Source organism: Balaenoptera acutorostrata, chromosome 4, assembly GCF_949987535.1.
Source record: "Balaenoptera acutorostrata chromosome 4, mBalAcu1.1, whole genome shotgun sequence".
NCBI lineage: Eukaryota > Metazoa > Chordata > Mammalia > Artiodactyla > Balaenopteridae > Balaenoptera > Balaenoptera acutorostrata.
The window spans coordinates 73,901,692-73,922,561 of record NC_080067.1 but is presented as its reverse complement, the minus strand read 5'-3'; the positions used below and the strand labels follow the sequence as shown (position 1 = coordinate 73,922,561).

The window sequence follows — 20,870 nt, the reverse complement described above, 5'->3', positions numbered from 1 at the left end:
TTTACACATAAAAAAATATACATACATATATATGAGTTCATATGTATATATGTGTGTGTGTGAAGTACTTTGAACAGTGAGTACCTGGTTCATGGTAAGTAATATAAGCGTTATTGATTATCATCACTAATATTGCCATTATTAATGACTGTCTATGCTTTTAGCTAAGGTCACCATCTCCATTTGTACTTTAATGAACATCCACAGTAGCCTACTCCAGTTTATTCTGTTTTCCCTTTCCCACATCATCAGTTTTCCCCTCTCTACTGGATTTACCTATCAATATTCAAACTTACCAAAATTTGTCCCACTTTACACAAAGTGCCATAGCAATGGAGGACAAGGTGTTTTTATTATTCCAATAAGTGATGTTGGGACAGCTGGAAATCTATATTAAAGTAATTTTGCCCTGTACCTCATACTTACCAATTCCAGATGAATTGTAGACATATATGTGAAAGATAAAACAATATATGTTATATAGGAAAACAGGAGAATACCTTCATTACTCTGGGATGGGCAAAGATTTTTTAAGTAGAATACAATAAGACTCTAATCATAAAAATAAAAACTTGAAAAATGGATCTTTATTAAAATTTAGGCCTTCTGCTCTTGAAGAGACATTGATAGAATGAAAAGGAAAGCCACAGAGTTCAATAAGATGTAACTCATATAACAACAAAGTTTATATTCAAATATATGATGAATTCCTACAATTCAGTAGGAAGAAAACAATAAAAATAGTGGTTAAGCACTTCAGAGGAGGATATTCAAACAGACAATAAAGTTCTCAAATGGTGGTCAGATAAAAGGAAATTAAAATCAAAATAAAATACTACTTCAAAAAGAGTCATGTACCACAATGTTCATTGCAGCTCTATTTACAATAGCGAGGACATGGAAGCAACCTAATTGTCCATCGATAGATGAATGGATAAAGAAGATGTGGCACATATATACAATGGAATATTACTCAGCCATAAAAAGAAGTAAAATTGAGTTATTTGTAGTGAGGTGGATGGACCTAGAGTCTGTCATACATAGTGAAGTAAGTCAGAAAGAGAAAAACAATTACCGTATGCTAACACATATATGTGGAATCTAAAAAAAAGGTTCTGGGGCTTCCCTGGTGGCACAGTGGTTGAGAGTCTGCCTGCCAATGCAGGGAACACGGGTTCGAGCCCTGGTCTGGGAAGATCCCACATGCCACGGAGCAAGTAGGCCCATGAGCCACAACTACTGAGCCTGCGCATCTGGGGCCTGTGCTCCGCAACAAGAGAGACCGCGATAGTGAGAAGACTGCGCATCGTGATGAAGAGTGGCCCCCACTCGCCGCAACTAGAGAAAGCCCTCGCAGAGAAACGAAGACCCAACACAGCCAAAAATAAATAAAATAAATAAAAAATTAAAAAAAAAAAAAGGTTCTGAAGAACCTAGGGGCAGGACAGGAATAAAGACACAGACATAGAGAATGGACTTGAGGACATGGGGAGTGGGAAGGGTAAGCTGTGACGAAGTGAGAGAGTGGCATGGACATATATACACTACCAAATATAAAATAGATAGCTAGTGGCAAACAGCCATATAGCACAGGCACATCAGCTAGGTGCTTTGTGACCACTTAGAGGGGTGGGATAGGGAGGGTGGAAGGGAGACGCAAAAGGGAAGAGATATGGGGATATATGTATAGCTGATTCACTTTGCTATAAAGCAGAAACTAACACACCATTGTAAAGCAATTATACACTAATAAAGATGTTAAAAAAATTTTTTTTTAATTAAAAAAAAATACTACTTCACACTGACCAACATAGGTAAAAATAAAAAGATAGACAATGACAACTGTTGGTAAAAATGTGGAGCAACTGGAATTCTCATACACTACCAATGGGAATATATAGATACAACTACTTAAATAACTCTTTGTTAGTATTGATTAAAGCTGAACTTACATATAACTTATATCCAGTGATTCTAACGTACTATCTTATTTACATTTTTATTTTGTTAATGTCTGTTTTCTCCAATAGAACCATGAGGACAGGGGATTTTATCTGTTATGTTTGCTGCTGAAACGTACAAGCCTAGAACATAGCCTGGCCCATTGTATATGCTTAATAAATGACTTTCAATTCCTTTAGTAGCATCTGAATGGGAAGCTTTTTATTTGCTACACATTACCTTTTGCCCTTATGATTATTCTGTGATTTGTCAGGACAAAGAACTTGGTTCTACCTAAAAATGTGATAAAATGAATAACCATATAGTATATAATAACAGTATAAAATGAATAACTATAGCAATCTATAATAATTCTGATTTAAATAACCTCTTAGTCTCTCAAAACAAAAATGATAAAACATAGCATTTTTAATCTCTCAAGTCTTTTAAAGTAACTCTGGGTCATAATTTTATTTTTATAGCACCTCAATAATGTGAAGTGGACAGCGAAATTTTTTTATTATCATTTAATCCAACTGTGACCTAGGTAATTGATTCTGGAGAAATGTAAAACTGAGTGGGTTAAAAGTATCATGAGAATGGTATTGGGTAGATTGAATGATTGATTTAATTTTGCAGCCTCAGAGAGAAGATGCTAAAACTATAGAAGGAGAGATTTATATCAGGAATTAGAAAGCCTAAAGCAATTAAGCCCTAAGATAGACTTTTGTTATGGATATGAAAATTTCCCTGAGAGTTTTTAAGAAAACAACAGGACTTCCCTGGTGGCGCAGTGGTTGAGAATCTGCCTGCCAATGCAGGGGACACGGGTTCGAGCCGTGGTCTGGGAAGATCCCACGTGCCGCGGAGCAACTAGGCCCGTGAGCCGCAATTACTGAGTCTGCGCGTCTGGAGCTTGTGCTCCGCAACAAGAGAGGCCGCGATAATGAGAGGCCTGCGCACCGCGATGAAGAGTGGCCCCCGCTCGCCGCAACTGGAGAAATCCCTCTCACAGAAACGAAGACCAAAACACAGCCAAACATAAATAAATAAATAAATAGATTTAAAAAAAAAAAAAAGAAAACAACAAACAACAAATATTTGTAGAACAGCTGCAATGTAGATAAATTAAAATTTAAGCTCCTTCCCCCCCCAAGTTTGGGGCTAGAAAATATGAATTTTGGAGTTTCTTTAGTTTAGAATTCTATGATTTCGTATCTGACATAGCACACAATCCTTTACACAGCTGAATGGAAAATTTATCTTAGCAATTTTCATAAACTAACACAAATATTATTTTTTAAGTATTTGAAATTCCCTGAATACAAGTGTGTTTAGTATTATCTTAAATATGAATTTAATTCTGGTATATAATTGCCAGAATTATATAAATATAATTGCCAATTATATTTTAAAATATAATTACATTCAATAATTTGCTAGCCCTAATTTTAGTGAAATATTTACCAGCTTTGTGATGTAGATGATAATTAGTAGATAAATATACTTATTACTGGGAGACATTATGAGGTTATTTGTAGCTCTCTTAAGCATTCATTTCTGGATCCAGATAATGAGGAAAATGGCAATGACTATCTTATAGGGTAGTTTTGATGGTTAAATCAGATCCTGTTGGTATAGTAGCTAGTGCTAGGTGTGGTACATGCAGCATACAATAAATGTTAGTTATTATTATTGTTGCAAATATTCATAGTTGGTATTTTAAATACTTTTCTTAATGATCAGGGCAACACCTTACTGTGCATATAACGGACTATGTTTTGCAAGAAAAAATTCATGAAATCTGAAAAAGAATAAAATGAAAATGTCATATTTTAATAATTCTTACTGGCCCTAAACATACCGAGAATATAAATATGTTTTTTAAAAAAGTGTTCTCCCTCCCCTAGGGAGCGTTTTTGGTTCTGAGATATAAAGATTTTAACACATTTGCCTAAAAATTGTTGCCAGTGTAATAGACTAAAGTAACTAAAAATTAAATTGAAGCCACACACTAGGATAATACTCATTTTCTAAGAGGATAGTTAATATATCTTCTTAAGGACAATTTTTGAAAACAATAAAAATCTCAAGAACATTATAGATATAAATTTTAAAACTGGTTTTATACCTAACAAATGTACCTATATTTATGGAAAAAATTGACAACATAATATTTAATAAACAAAACAACCTAAGAATTACTGTATTATTGGTTTAATTTGCTCACAAATTGCTTTCACATTAGCTACAGGATATTAAACTATTTGATGTGAAAAACAAGCAAGCATAATAGAGTCGCTTGAAAATTACATTTGATTCTCTCAATTTAAAAGCAAAGTTGTTTTCACTCTTACTTTTACTAATTTTCATTAGTTTAACCTGGAGAGAAGGTAGTTACAATGATTCAATATCATCTGATCTATAGCAGGCTTTCCATTTCCTAGGGAATAAATATGAGTCTATCATAAATAAAACTGATGGACACAGTCGCAGTTCCTTAGCAATTAGTGGGGATGGGCACAGGGAGGGGAATAATTTGCCCCGAAATCAAATTTAGTTTTCAAACCTGTATTTATGATTTTGAAAAGAGCCAAGAACAGAAAAAATTTAAATAGTTATTAGGGGTTTTATGGAAACGGAATAAATGAATGGTTTCAATGGTAAGCCAAATATAAGTATACAAAAAGATAACTTAGCACTAGCAGGAAACCCTTAGATCTTAAAATAATACATTTCAAAATGAAGACATCCATTCTTAAAAAACGATAACAAAGCCAATCAAAAATGATTTTCCCTTTCTAAGGCCTCTCCAGAGTTTTAAGGCATTGCTTCTCTATTGGCTTTTTTTTTTTGAATCTTTAGTTTGACATTCAACTTTATAGGAGGTATAGAAGAATGTTCTACTTTTATTATTAAAGTATGGTTTAAAATCTTAAATATCCAGGAAGCTCCTTCTCTCTGTGAATTATTCTAATAGTATATAACAATTTTATTTTGCTTGATTTATTTAAATAACATAAATTATTTATTCAGTATCTATGCGACAGTCACTATATTAGGTGCTGTGGAAAAATAGAATAATTAGATATAGGCATTGGCCTGAAGGAAACTCACAACTAAAGGGGAAGAAATGAATATAAAAATAAATTATATACATATAAATATCTGAATATATACGTACGTAAATACATGACGAGATAGAGATGAAAGAAAAGAGGAAAACAGTGAAGTTGAAAAGAAGTTTATTAAGAAATAATACTTCAAACAGTGTCCTATAAAATATAGAAGGAAACTGAAGGAAGCAGTCAGAATTCTGTGGGATTGGGCCAATTTTAGGGATGAGAGATTTTATCACTAAGTTGGGACATTGAAAGGTGTGAGAAGAGAGGGGAAGGTCAGGACTGGTTGAAAACTATTTAAAGGATGCATACAATTCACTAGGAAACAACAGAGGGAAAAAAGAATTCTGGTAAATAAAATAGCATAAGGAAAACATGATTTCCTTAAAGAAAATGAAGGCATATAAAAAACCTAGTACCATACATTTTTTTTTTTCGCATTCTAAAAACTTCAAAAAAAACAAGCAAATGTTATTAGAAGAGTGGGGATTGAACATTTTTAAAAGTTGCATGTTTTTAAAAATCCCTTTAATTTTTTTTCAAAGTGATGCCCATAGGCTGGAAGGCGTCTTTCCCTAACGTTTGCAGGGCTGGGGCAAGAGTACAGTGGAGCTCTACATATCATACAGGGAAATGTTCTACACTGAACTAGAAGACCAGGTAGAAACGTAGAATTATCTACTTGCTGGAAAAGTGCATGAACAGCTGGCCCTGGTCCCTGAAGAGTCGACCACTCCCTTCTTCCCCACCCCAAATTCCATTGACCTGTCCTGTGAGCAGCTGTGTATGAAAGTGGAAACTCCAACCCACACAACCAACTTCTCTTTATGTAGCTACAAAAAGGCACTTAGTAGTGTGATTCATCTTTGGGAAAAAGGACAGGGGGAGGAGGCCCAAATAACCTTAGACAGTTTGGACAAAGAATTCCAAGGTCTTGTGTGCCCAGATCATGGTTTCGAAGTTGGAGTGTGTTTCCGGTTAGTTGTGTCTCTTAGGTCCCTCGGATTCCTCACCCTGTGGGAGGGGCATGGCTGGAAGAGGGCCAGAGTGGATGATCTCTAAAGCAGTACTACTCATAGACCAGTACTCCAACTGACACCATGAACTACTTGTTACTGTTCCATGATGAGATAATTTGCTTCACCAGAGTGTAAATGAACCACATCACTAAGCATGTTATTTATTTTTGCTAACATTTTTCTTTAGAACGGCTAGGTAAAGAAACCAATATTAATTTACATTCTGATACAAGCTTCTTATCCTGTCATGGATCCACTCATGAAGTGGTACTGCTCTAAAGTATGAGGCTAAAACTGGGGCCACTCTTGACCAAGTCTAGAGAGTTACAAGAGACCAATACAAGCAAACAAGCTGATTTTTTGATGCACAACATATTCTAATGTAGGATTAACTGTCTCCACTGTCCAAGACAGTTCTGTCAGAGGCGAAGTCACTAATGAACTCACATTATATTCTTCCCAGTAACAGCATCAATTTAATTGGATTTAAAATATAAAACGTGAATATTTTGGACACTAAATTTTTATTCCATAAAGTCAGTCCTAACTTTGTATTCTGCCTTCTTCCAAGATTAGTGCTACTAGTTATAATTAAATGCAATGATTATATGAAAAGGATTTTGGTAATCTAATGTAAAACCATAGATGTGAAGAAATGAAAGTTTTCAACTCAATGTAATTACTTATAGCCAAATGACAAAAGTGATGAATTATAAGACTACTGTAGACTACCTGAACTCTGTAACTAGAAGTTTTTATTTCAGTACTATAGAAAGGATCAGATTGGAGGTATAATAGTTGGTCCAATATCTTCTAATTTAAAGAGATCAGAACTATTAGCATTCAAATTTATAGAGTTGATTGATTAGGAGTTATCTCCCAATAACTAGAGTTCTTCCCTTAGGAATCACTCTAAGGGAAGACATTTAATATATTTGTTTCCTTGTTTTAAAGATGTAAGTAAATATTTCACAGAGAGGCTGGTTATCAAAGAAATTTAACCTCAAAAATAGTTCCCTTGATAATTAATCAAAAAATTTATTTAATCTCGGAAATTGCAAGTTCCATCAGAAAACGGATTTAATTTACACACATTTATTTTACACACTTTTTAGAATACAGTGTTTTACAATAACAATACTATTGAAATGTTAGATTTAATAGATTATTATTTTAAAAAAGAGAATTCCATCAACAGAGTGAATGTAAGGAGATAATTTTGAAAGAAGTAATTTGAGCTCAACAGCTGTAGAGTACAATTCATTCTAACATGGGCTCAAGTGTACAGATCCAGGAAAGGACACTTAGGACCTCTTTAAATCTAATTTCTAGCTCCTGGCCCTAAAACTCATTTGGCTCCAAGGATGATCCAGATGTCCATGTTCATTTTAGCTCAAGACTGAATGAAATCTAAGAATAGAATTCAAGAATGCCCCAACTACAAGAGGTCATGAAGATTGGCTTGTTGATCACTTTCTTTTCATAGATATGGAAACAGTTCTGGTGAGAGTAGGTGACTTTCTCAAGACTCACAGAAAAATGAGGTCATGATTTTCTTTCCTAAATCAGTATTCACCCTCTCCCACTGCTGCCCCTAAAACTAATTTTATTAATTACCTTCCTTTAACCACCCAAGCTTACTAAGAATAATAACTTGTGATTGAGTAAGAAGCTCATTCTGTCTAGGATGGACCATCTAGTCTTGGATACATAGCTACATCATTTATTCATTCATTCAGCCAAATACATGCTGAATAACTTCAACATTCAAAGCAGAGCTGGGCATGATGAATCACAGAGAGAGGATTAAAGCATGTTCAGTACCCCTACTATCATCAAAAGTAGTAGTGACTGCTACTAGATAATAAGATTTGGGCTTCCCTGGTGGCGCAGTGGTTGAGAATCTGCCTGCCAATGCAGGGGACACGGGTTCGAGCCCTGGTCTGGGAAGAGCCCACATGCCGCGGAGCAACTAAGCCCGTGTGCCACAACTACTGAGCTTGCGCGTCTGGAGCCTGTGCTCCGCAACAAGAGGCTGCGATGGTGAGAGGCCCGCGCACCGCGATGAAGAGTAGCCCCCGCTTGCCACAACTAGAGAAAGCCCTCGCACAGAAACGAAGACCCAACACAGCCAAAAAATAAATAAAGTGAAATTCTTTAAAAAAAAAAAAAAAAAAAGTTAAAAAAAAAAAAAAAGATTTGATAACAGTAAGGGTACTGAACATGCTTTAATCCTCTCTCGGCTATTGACAACAACAATAGAGGGAGGCCTAGAGGGTGTTATGCTTAATGAGATCAGTCAGACAAAGTAAGACAAATACTCTATGTTATCACTTATACTTGAAATCTAAAAAATAAAACAAACAAATATATATAACAAAACAGAAACAGACTCATAGAGAACAGCTGTGGTTACCAGTAGGGAGAGGGAAGGGGAGAGGGGCAAGATATGGGTATGGGATTAAGAGATATAAACTACTATGTGTAAAATAAATAAGCCACAAGGATATATTGCACAGTACAGGGAAATATAGCCATTATTTTATAATAACTTTAAAGGGTAGTATAATCTATAAAAATATTGACTCCCTATGTGGTATAACTGAAACTAATATTCAATATAATATTGTAAATCAATTATACTTCAATTTAAAGAAAGAGAAATAGATACAAATATCCAATGTGATTTTTATTCTAATACAAAAAATGCTATCTTCTTTGAAGGATCAGTTCATAGGTTATTAGAGGAAGTAAAGAGCATATCCAATGGCAGGGTGGTGAGGATAAAGCTTCAAAGTGGAATTGGTGACTGGGACTCAAAGGGTTTCCCTGGGAAAGAGTGGAGATGGAGGCGAGTTGCCAAGGAAAACTGGCAGCTGAAGGATGGAGCAGAACTGAGTCTAGGATGAAGATATCAAGCCTGGCTGAGAAGCAAAGTTGATAGAAACCTAACCAAGAGAAGGAAAAGGAAAGGGATCGGCTCACCACAGCTACAACCCAGGAGTGTCAGAGCTGAAATAATGTCAGAGTGAAAGAGCTTCTTGGACCAAACCATATTTATTTGGGAATGACTGGCAGACTCAATATTCTATTCTGGGTATATATGTTTAGAGTGGGGAGGCAGCGTTCAGTGACTGCTGTAAAGACCTCTATTTCTATTTTCTATCTGACAGGGTCACACTGTACAGTGCTTATCAAATCCAACTGACAATGAATGTAGACAGGTCCCACTGGAGTTCTATTCTATTGAGATTTTTTTATTAGGTTTTCAAAGAATTTCATTGTAATATCTCGAAGATGGAACTCTAGGGATGGCAATAATCTATTATATGATTTTATCTATTCATCTTAATCATAGAGAATTTTTGAAAATATATAGAAAAAAGTAACAATCACCCATAATTCAACAAAAAGGACCCAAAGTGACTATTGCTAAAATTTTGGTTTCATGTGTGAATGTGTGTGCATGTAGATATATATTATATATATATATATATAAAATATACATATATATATAGGAGGTGATTAAATGATCCCTTTAGAAAATGATACTATTACATTGTATGCCTTGGAAACTCAAGAAGCTAAACTTCACTAGCAGTCAAAGAAATACACTTAAAATAATAAGAAACTGTATTTCATTTAATAAATTAGAAATGTCTAACAATTAATGACAATATCCAGTGTTGGCAAAGATTTAAAGATATGGGCAAACATTGGTAGAAGTGTAATCATTTTAACATCTGGTAGTGCAATCAGTCTATATCCATCAAGAGCTTTTGAGATAGCTTTTACTGTGACCTAGGGATGTATAAAAAGGGAGTGACATGAATATATACAAAGTTTTATGAATAAGCATATTCACTAAAGTAATATTTCAAATACTAAATGATTATTTTCAATATTAATTAAGTAAATGATGATTAATTAATTTTCAATACTAATTAAGTAAATGATGACGTGGCTCCATGATGTAAGATACAGCTATGGACCATCATGAAGTGCAGTAGGATGTAACTATGGTATAAAATGTTAATGAAGTGTGTTGAACTTTAAAGGTTCTAAAACTGGTGTGTGTGTGTGTGTGTGTGTTTGTGTTACATCAAATCTTTTAGGACATACATATGTATTACTTGGTTGGGAAACAATTTTATTAAAATGATAAGAATTAAGATGTTATCTCAGAGATAAAGATGAAACTTTTAGTAATGTGGATAAACTACAGTTTAATGTGAAACTACTCTTTAAGGATAAGAAGAGAAACCATGTGTGCAATACTCTAGTCCTGCATTTTTGTCTACTATTTCTTTGTGTGTGTGTATTTATACTAGTTTCTATATTGGTGGATGAGTTTTTTAAGAGTACTTTTATTTTGGAGGCAGAATCAAAGCTGAACTCAGCTGCCCTTTTGCCAACTGCAAAGCAAATAGCAGACAAAAAGGTTTTCTGTATGGGGTTTCCATCTCTGTTCACATAAATTGTACTTCTATTGAAAAGTAGATTCTATTTTCCCAAACTTAGAATCTGGCTTGGACTTTCCACTTGCGTTGATCAATAGAGTACAACGGAATTGACCCTTTGGGACTTCTGAGCCCAGACCTTAACAGTAGTTGTTGGATCTTCTGCTTTTTCTCAGGGAGAACCCAGACACAATATAAGATGTCTAGGTTATACATGTGAATTGAGAGAGAGGCCACATGAAGAAGAACTGAGGGCTCAGACATGTGTGGGAGCCCGGCTGATACCACAAGAAAAGAGAAGCCCAGTCCTCCCAACCATCCCAGCTGAGTGAGGCAATCTGGAACATTCTAGCTGACCTGATGTTCTAGCCAAATGTAACTGAAGAGGGACCTGTCACTACGCAGAAGAGATAAGCTATCCTTAATGAGGATGTTCGAATATCTGACTGGCAGAGAAAAATGATTGTCATTTTAAGTCACTAAGCTTTAAGTTGTTAATTATGCAGCATAGTTAACTGAACAGTTAACTATGGGTAGTTAAATAAATTAGTGTGCTGTAAGAAACACAAGTAGTATCTAGTAAACTAACTCTAAACTAGGTAACTAGCATCCAGAAACATAATTCAGTAGCTAGAATTTGTCATTGAACAGCTCTTTCAAAGACAGATTCTCTTGACATGGAAATGAATCAACATTTTCTATATGTGTTATTTCTATATATGCTATTTCTTATAAGAGGATTTTACCTGTAAACGAATGTCTTATATGCTATTTCTTGTAACATTTTGCTTATATGGTTTTGTCATGTTTATTAATAACATAAAACATGTCCTATGGTTATGTTATATTCTCTGCATGGGATATAAGGTAAGTCATTTAACAAACTAAGGTGACATTTGGCTCTAATTGCAATTTATGGCAGGCTGAACATACAGGGGTCATGAGAAAGAGGTTTGGATTGGAGAAAGAATCCTGCTTCTCCCAGTGATTTGAGGGTGTAAGCAAGTACTTGGGCAAGATACTTACTCTTTCCCAGTCTTGGATTCCTCATCTCTAAACAGAGGGGAGAAACCTGTTGGCATCTAAATTCCTATCTAATCAAACATTAAGAGTCTGGACTTAAAGTACTAAGGCACACATTTTAGATTGAACATGTATTTTACTTTCTTCTCTTAAATATGTTTCATAATGTAATGAAGGATTACAAATATAGGCCTTAGATTTCTAAAAAATTAATTTGTATGAATTTATGGGGTAACAATGGGAGAGAAGACTGTCATGACTGAGATTTGGTGGTTAATATTAATTCTTTTTATCTAGAAATTATTTCTAAAAGCCAGAATTATATGAGTAAACTCACTTTATAGGGCATCAAGATTCTGCTTTATTTTGTAGGAGTATTTCAGTGCAACCCAGACAAAATATTTTTTAAAATTACCATAAGCACTTTTAAAAGATGAAAATTAAGCTGGGTACATGCAGGAAAGAATGGTTAAGATGGCAAAGTACTTGAAATTATTAGGTGAAAGAATTGGAATATTTAATCCGGAAAAGAGATTGGGGAAGGGTAGATTATTCTTTGTAGCTCTTAGAGGAAGAACAAGAATGGATGGGTGGAATTAAAGGGAGACAAATTCTTTTATGTGGAAGAACTTCTTAAGAATTCCCTCATAAAGAAGTCGATCAAGCAGAGATTATACAATCATTTGAGAGTCTTCCAGGTAACTTCAAGAACTTCTGGTTATTCTAAGACTCTAGGAGACTAGTGTGTTTGCATAAAGATACTTCTGATTTTAAAAAGAAGTTTAGGTAGAAATTTCTCCTCCTGGGCCTGGAGCAGTGAAAGGACAAAGGCTCAGGCTGCACTGTGGCGATGGTGTATAAGGCAACTCTCTTCAGAGATGGTAGCACCTACTCCCAGGAAAAGAGTCCCATTACAGGTCTGAAGCATTCACAAGGTTAGCCAACCTTCAAAGACAAGAACACATTTCTCTAAATGCTCCTGCACCAAAATGACATCAATGTGTTCTTTAACTCTTGTATTTTAAAACCCATGATTTTCTTGCGGTGGGTGCCTCCAAGCCATTGGAGACCTTGAGGATGAGGACTTGCCAAAGCCAATTGTGGCCCGGGCACGTGTGCCAGCTGGATGGCCATGCTTAACTTTGGGTTTCTTATTTTCCTTCTTCTTGCAGCTTTGAGTAACGAACACTTTCTTGGTTTTCTTGAGTCACAAATACAGGACTCTGAAATGAAGTCATCTTTAGAACTCGGCTGTCATAGGGTACCTCTGAGGGAAACTAAATTTGTTTTCCTTTCTAAGCTATTTGACCAAAATTATTTTCCATCTCAGAGCCTCTGTTAAGGAATTCAGAGCTCCCCTTCTGATCCTTCAAAGTTCTAAAAAAGAATAAAAGCTTTTCTTTGCCTACTTCATAGCTTGGATGTATGTCCTTATTAATGTTATAAATGCGTGCCATGTCCATGTACTTTCAGATTCCTGGGTAAACTGCTGATGCACTGAAACGCAAGCTATAATTATACATAAGAAATGACCAGTATCAAAGTGTTATTAACATTCTGGCTTTTCAGACTGGAATTTTAGTCCTTTTAATTTTCCTATATTCCCTGTCAAACAATAGGAGAGACAAGAACTGAAGAATTTAGCTTTGTAAAATTTTCCCCACTTGACTAGAATCATAGAACCTAAGGTAAGAAGGACAAACCTTTGAAATCATTTATTACAAATCCCCCAGTTAATAGTTGAGAAGATATTTGCCTTGAGGTGTTGAATGATTGAGCATAGAAGGCAAGTATCATTATTCCTTTCCCGGGGCTCTTCCAACCACACCCTACTTATTCATAAGACATGTACTCAGCTTCCACAGAACTCCTAAGGCTGTGACTAAGTGCTTGGCTACTATAATGAGAAAGTCTCCTCTTACAGCAGAAAGAGCCCAGAAATCAGACTTCCTGGTTGAACTAGATACTAAATATAGTGTTATATATAAAATATCCAAATTTAAGTTTCTTTCTCTCCCAAAATTTCAAATGGGAAAAATATCAAAAAAATAAAATTATGGTGTATCCATAACATGTAAGACAGGAAGACTGTTGTTTATAACACCTTTAAATAAAGGAAAACATACAAGAAAATCTTGTTATATATATCATGAGTAAGGGTAGCATGACAACTGTGAATGTAAGACAGACATGAGGTTCCTTTCTGTGTGTGGATTTAAGAAATCAGTTTTACATTTAAAGACATTTACATAATTAGCAGCTTCATTTTTTTGTTTTCTGAATATTCTACATAATATAAATTGCTTTCTAATATTCAAGTTTTTATTTAATAATATTTTGGTAGTTTTCTTTCTACTGATTGACATACAAATCATTGTTTTGATACACTTTTATGGCAAAGTTGAAACACATAGGGATTTTCAATTGTTTACCTTAGGCCACCAATATGTGCATTTAAGGAAATATGTATTTCTTGTCTTTGGAGGACCAGTTCAATTCACCACACATTTATTCAGTGCTACTTTATAATGGGCTATCTATGTTTAAGGGCTTAGACCTTCATAATTAAGATTATGAAAAGAAAAAGGATGTAGGGACTTCCCTGGTGGTGCAGTGGTTAAGAATCCTCCTGCCAGTGCAGGGGACACGGGTTCGAGCCCTGGTCCGGGAGGATCTCACATGCCATGGAGCAACTAAGCCCGTGCGCCACAACTACTGAGCCTGAACTCTAGAGCCCATGCACCACAACTACTGAGCCCATGAGCCACAACTACTGAAGCCCATGCGCCTAGAGCCCGTACTCCACAACAAGAGAAGTCCCCGCAATGAGAAGCCCACACACCACAACAAAGAGTAGCCCCTGCTCGCTGCAACTAGAGAAAGCCCGCACGCAGCAATGAAGACCCAACGCAGACAAATAAATAAATAAATAAATAAATTTATAAAATAAAATAAACTTATTAAAAAAGAAAAAGAGAAAGGATGTAGTAATGTGTATGCAGAACAATGTGATCATGTGCACACAGACTGAAAACTGCAGGAGTCAGGGATTTGCGAGTGGTATCTTGTGCAGAAAGTCTGGAGAGTGTCACAGGGAGGCCATATGGTGATGAAAAATCTAGAAAAGTGAGTGAAGGGCTTGGATTTTATCCTGCCCTATGAAGTCTACTTCCCATCTTCCATCATTTTTCAAAAATTGAGATTACAATATTAATACATTAAAAGAGTGTTAGGAAAAATAAACTTCTGAGGTAGATAGCCTGGGTTCAAAGCTCAGCTCCTGTACTTCGTATGTAAGTTTGGACAAATGCTTTATCTTTCCATGTCTCAGGTTAGATATTTGTCAGATGGGGATCATAATATTATAGACTTCATTCAGTTTTTATAGGGCATAAATGAATGAATGAGTATAAAGTATTCATATTGAGTAAGTGCTCAATACATCTTGGGTATTATTATCAACATTGCATCTACTAGTATTTGGTATAACAAAAACCCATAATTTATATTTTATTTCAGTGAATCTTTGTCTTATCTCTGGAAACATATTCCTTCAGGTGAAATATTTGTTTGATTTCAATACTATCCTTTTTTGAGACATATATTATTTTAAATGAATTTGGAGCTATAGAGATACGGTTGCATTCTGAAAAAGAGGATAGGAACCAACCTGATTAGGTCAGAATCTTGGCTCTACTAAATTCTAAGCATTTGACAACAGAAAATAATTTAAATTTAAATAGTTTAAATTCTCAGGGAATTGTTTCCTGAGCTGTAAAATGGGGATAATATTTCTTTTCCACAGTTATAGTTTTATAGAGGACTATCATTGAATGGGACTAGAAAAGTAAGTAGAAAGCAGACCAGGCAAGGTCTTGCAGATGGTGTTAAGGAATTTGGTCTTTGCCCTACAGGCAATGGGAAGCTATATGAAAATTTTTAGTAGGAAAGAGAAATGATCCAATGTTAGTTTTTAAAAGTTCAAGCTGACAGCAATGTGGGGAATATATTGGAGGAAAATAAGAGTAGGTGGAAGAAGCCCTATCAGAGTCTATTACAGGTGAAAAATAACAATAGCCTAGTTTAAGGTGTGGGTACTAGAAATGGAGAGAGATGTATGGAATGAGACCTATCTTGGAGATAGCGTTAGCTGGTGAAGCTAGTTTGGGAGGAGAGGGAATGGGAGGAGTCAAAGACGACAAGCAGGTTTTGCCTTGAACATATGGGTAGAAGGGGGTGCCATTGACTAGGCAGCACTGAGCAGCACTGAATGAAGAGCAAACACTATTGGAGAAAGAGGAAGATCACGAGTTAGTTTTAAATATCTGTTGAGTTTAAGGTGTCCGTGAAGCACCTAAATATAGATGTGAAGTAGACAGTTGAATAAATGACCTGGATCTTAAAGGAGAGGTGTGGGTTAATGGTATAGATTTGGTATCCATTAGAATATAGGTGCTCATTGAAATCCAAGGAGTGGAATAGATGCCGTAGCCCTAGATGGAGAATGAAGAATAGAGGACAAGAAGACCTAGGACAGATCCCTGAGAAAATTCTTACAGCTCAGTATGGGAAGATGAGCCTTCAAGCAAGACTAAGATTAAATAGCCAGAAAAAAGGAAAATTAAAATTCTCTAAGGTTTAGAAGCTAAAGGAACAGAATATTTTTTTATTTTTAATTTTTTTTAAAGTTATTTATTTATCTATTCATGGCTGTGTTGGATCTTCGTTTCTGTGCGAGGGCTTTCTCTAGTTGCGGCGAGCGGGGGCCACTCTTCATCGCGGTGCGCGGGCCTCTCACTATCGCTGCCTCTCTTGTTGCGGAGCAGAGGCTCCAGACGCGCAGGCTCAGTAATTGTGGTTCACGGGCCCAGTTGCTCCGCGGCATGTGGGATCTTCCCAGACCAGGGCTCGAACCCGTGTCCCCTGCATTGGCAGGCGGATTCTCAACCACTGCGCCACCAGGGAAGCCCCCGGAACAGAGTATTTTAAAGAGGAGGAAGTGAATGACTGTTTTGGAGATAACTAAGTGATCTAATAAGCTAAGGAACAAAAAAGTTTCTCCTGGATTTGGTGAAGTAGATGACATTGATAATAATGATGAAAGCAGTTTTGGTGGAATGTAAGAGGAAAATCAGATTGCAGAGGGATGAGTAATTGTCTTGCAGGGTTAAGATCAATGATTGTGAATTTATAAGGAAAAATTTTGTTTTCGTACCTTGGGTACAGGCACAGAAAAATCAAAAAGTCATTAATTTGGAGAATGTGGTTTGTTGAAAATGTGAAATGAAAAGAGAAAGGGGGCAGTGATTTTAGGGAAGAGAGTAGTTGCAGTGATGACCATGGACTTTGACCTGGATAGGAGAAGAGTAAAGAGCTGACAGATGGGGGAAAGCAGAGGATTTAATAAATCAATGATTCCACTGAGGTTGAAGTTCAGCTGTACTGAGGGTAACTGATCCAATAAGATGGAATTTATAGAAGATTGTGGTCAGAATCTGAGATATTTTAATGATTGTTCTGAAAGGTAGAATAGCTTACGTGCTGACAAAAGAAGGTTTGCACTTTGGGAACTAGCTGTTTCTTTGTTATCGAAAGTGGGCCTGAGGCCTTGATATCAAGTACTCAATTATGCCTCCAAAGGTAGGGTAGTATTATGATTGGTTGAGAGCTAATGTCCCAGAGGAGACTCTTACGTAGAGAGCAATGGGGCCCTAAACTATACATAGAAAATTTGGATGACTGTGTCTGGAACTTAAAAGAGAGGTCTGCGTTAACAGTACAGTTCTGATGTTTGTATAGGTAGTCAAAAGATCAAAAGGAATCATTTCAGGGTAATAAAACCTTTTTTTTTTATTTCAATATATGTTGCATTTTAGGACACAGAATGTAATATTTTTTTCTACTATAAACAAAATACATATTCAATATATTAGAAATCACTGATAAGCCAAAAGAGGAAAATGAAAATAACCTATAATACCACCATAAAATACTTACTTGACAACAGGTCTCTCTCTTGGAGGTATATGCATATCTATTTAATTTTAATAGAGACAGGCTTGTATTGCACATATTATTGTGCAATATTTTTTCACTAAGGTATATATCATTAATACTTTTCAGGTCACTACATATCTATCTACCTCATAATTTTTAATACTTCACAAAGCAATACCTATTTGTCCAGCCCCAGATACAATAAAATATTCAAAGGACGTATTCTAGTTTTTATTTCCAAGTTGAAAAAGAGAAGCTTTCAAAGCACTAACTAGATGTGTGATTTGTCTCTTCTCTCAAAGCCATAGTGTTGAAAAGATTGGATTAGTAGATCTGTAAAATTTCTTATAGCTCTATAATTTCTGTTCTGTTCTATTTTATTCTCTTCTATTTTAAAACACTAACTGTAAATTTAAAACACTGACTGTAAACACTAACTGAATTTATCCTAGTAAATTCAGTATGTGGTCAATGTATTCATCTGATTAAACTTAGAAGAAAACTGGGACAGAGAACGTTAAGTGGCTAACACTGATTTCTTGGGAGAATAAGAGCCAGGGTTAGGAACAGAACCCCAAATGCCTCACTCCAGTATGCTGTGTTCTCAGCTACTCAGCAGAATCAGGAAGGTAACCCCACCCTGCCACTCTGAAACACTGACTTACCCAATTTGAACCTCCGAGGTTTTTGAGGTTTCGGCATCACTAACCTTTATGGGCAAAAGCCTGCTTTCCAACCCCAGTGTGGCTTCCTTCTGGACATCCCCCCTTTTCTAGGCCAGGATTCCAGCTCAGCATTGGCAATAAACCTCTGTACTCTGGATCCTGGAGTCGTATCTTGCCTTGTTGTCAGATCCCATTTTAATCTTTAGTGAGTATTCTGTTGGGTCACTCCACTGGAGCTGATTCCAATATTATATTCATTTTGACTTCTTTTGCAGACAGTTTTTGTCACGGTGTAATTTGTTTGGGGGCAGATTGGAGTCTGTGATTATAGACTAGCATTACATTAGTCAGTGCAAGCCTTGGCATTTACAGCTGCTTCTCTTTTGTGGTACCTTTTAAAAGTTAAGTTTCATTAAACTTTTATGAATAGATAATATTTATGCGTGGTCAACAATAAAGGGAAAATGCTCTATGGAATTCATGAGCAAAATCTGAACTCAAATTAGGGAAGACTGTCAATTTTCCTGATTAACATTTAAACCAATATTAAGATTGAAAGGATATCAGGAGTCTTCAATGAATGAATCTAATTGGGAAGATTTTTTTATACACGGTTCCACTTGATGCTAAACAATCCTTATTCCATGAAGTACATCAAGGTAGCTATTCCATAATCTTCCTGGGTTATGGAGGAAATATAAGCTCATTTGAAAAATCTTCATATCTTTACGACATGTTCTGTTATTTGTACACAGGTAATATATGCTCATAAATAAGCTGGCAATTTTGTACAGAGTTGCCAAAAAATTGTTAAAGCCTTGCTTAAAATTTGGGTGAACAAAAATACCCTCAATAAGCAATTGCTCTTAGAATGTTTGATGATGGATATTCAAGAAGCCTTTAAAGTATGGTAAACATTTCCCCTTTTAAAAATATGAAGACAGAGGGGGCGCGGAAGGGAGCAGCCGGGCGGTGGAAGCGCGAGCGGGAGGCCGGCCGCGGTCCCGACTTTGCCGCCGCCGCCCGGGCTCGCCCGGGGATGTCTCAAGGCCCCCAAGCACCACGCGGCGGCCGCCGTCCCGGCCTCTGAGGGCCGCCACGTCCCGGCAGCGCGCGCGGGCTGGGGGCTGCTCGGTGCGGGCTGGGGGCGCCCGGGGAGGGGCTGCCCAGGCCCCGCGTTTCCCCCTTCACCGCGGCCGGCGCCGGGCCAGGAGGCGGCGCGGCGCTGGGCTCTGAAGCGTGGAGGGAGTTCTGTACACGTGGACCAACCATCTCACAGGTTGGCAGGCTCGCTGGTTTGTTTCAGGTAATGGAATCCTGTCCTACTATGATTCACAAGATGATGTTTGCAAAGGGAGCAAAAGAAGTATAAAGATGGCAGTTTGTGAAATTAAAGTCCATTCGGCAGACAGCACAAGAATGGAATTAATCATTCCAGGAGAGCAGCATTTCTACATGAAGGCAGTGAATGCAGCTGAAAGACAAAGGTGGCTGGGTGCTCTGGGGAGCTCCAAAGCCTGTTTGTCTGATACTAGGACTAAAAAAGAAAAAAGAAATAAGTGGAACCTGTGAATCTCTGAAAACCAAAATGTCTGAGCTTCGCCTCTACTGTGACCTCCTAATGAAGCAAGTTCATACGATCCAAGAGTTTGTTCACCATGATGAGAATCATTCATCTCCCAGCATAGAGAACATGAATGAAGCCTCTCCTCTACTTAGGGGGACGTGTAATACATTCATCACAATGCTTGAGGAATGTGTGAAGATAGCGAATGCCAAGTTTAAACCCGAGATGTTTCAGCTGTGCCATCCGGATCCCTTCATTTCTCCCGTGTCACCTTCTCTTGTTCAGATGATGAAGCGTTCTTTCAGCCACCCTGGTTCTTGCAGTTCAGAGAGGAGTAGCCACTCTGTAAAAGAAACAGTGTCTACACTTCACCGACTCTCCCAGCGGCGCCGAAGAACCTACTCAGATACAGACTCTTGTAATGATGTTCCTCTCGAAGACCCAGATAGACCTGTTCACTGTTCAAGAAATACACTTAATGGAGATTTGGCATCAGCAATCATTCCTGAAGAAAGCAGACTTATGGCCAAAAAAAAATCTGCATCGGAAGATCCTCTTCCATCCTTCTCTTCCTGAGGAAACGGAAGTGTCCAACTTCCTCTAAGTATTGCTCTGCAAAAGCTGCTGTAATTAAACTTATGTTATAGGGAGTAATTTTTCCCTTAGGATTTCTCTGCACTTTATAGAATATTGTAAAACAACAAACAAACAAAAAACAACCCACATACCTTTGAAGTGTATTTTATCTTTACATAGTTTATTTGCAAGAGTATTTTCCTAATAACTTCACAGTATGAATGTGCATGTTTTTGGTTTTTGAACAAATGATGGTGTAACATTTTGACATCTGTAAGGACAAATGTAGATATTTTTCTAAAAAACTGTGAGGGACTGACATCTTAGTCAGTGTGTATTGTAGCTTATAAACATGAAATCTTATAAACCTAAGGTTTCAGTGTGACAGAAGTGTGATATATGTAACTTGTGCCATGGACCAAATGGTCACTTTACCCCAGCTGAAAGTGAGTTACGGTCGCAGCTTGATGGTGTTTGTCTTATATTCCTTTAAGCAAAAA

At 36.7% G+C, this 20,870-nt stretch overlaps 1 pseudogene; it reads left to right on the top strand.

The window, feature by feature from the left end:
• Positions 1-19,463: 19,463 nt before the first annotated feature.
• LOC103004301 (pleckstrin homology domain-containing family A member 3-like) lies at positions 19,464-20,370 on the top strand (annotated as a pseudogene).
• Positions 20,371-20,870: the final 500 nt, after the last annotated feature.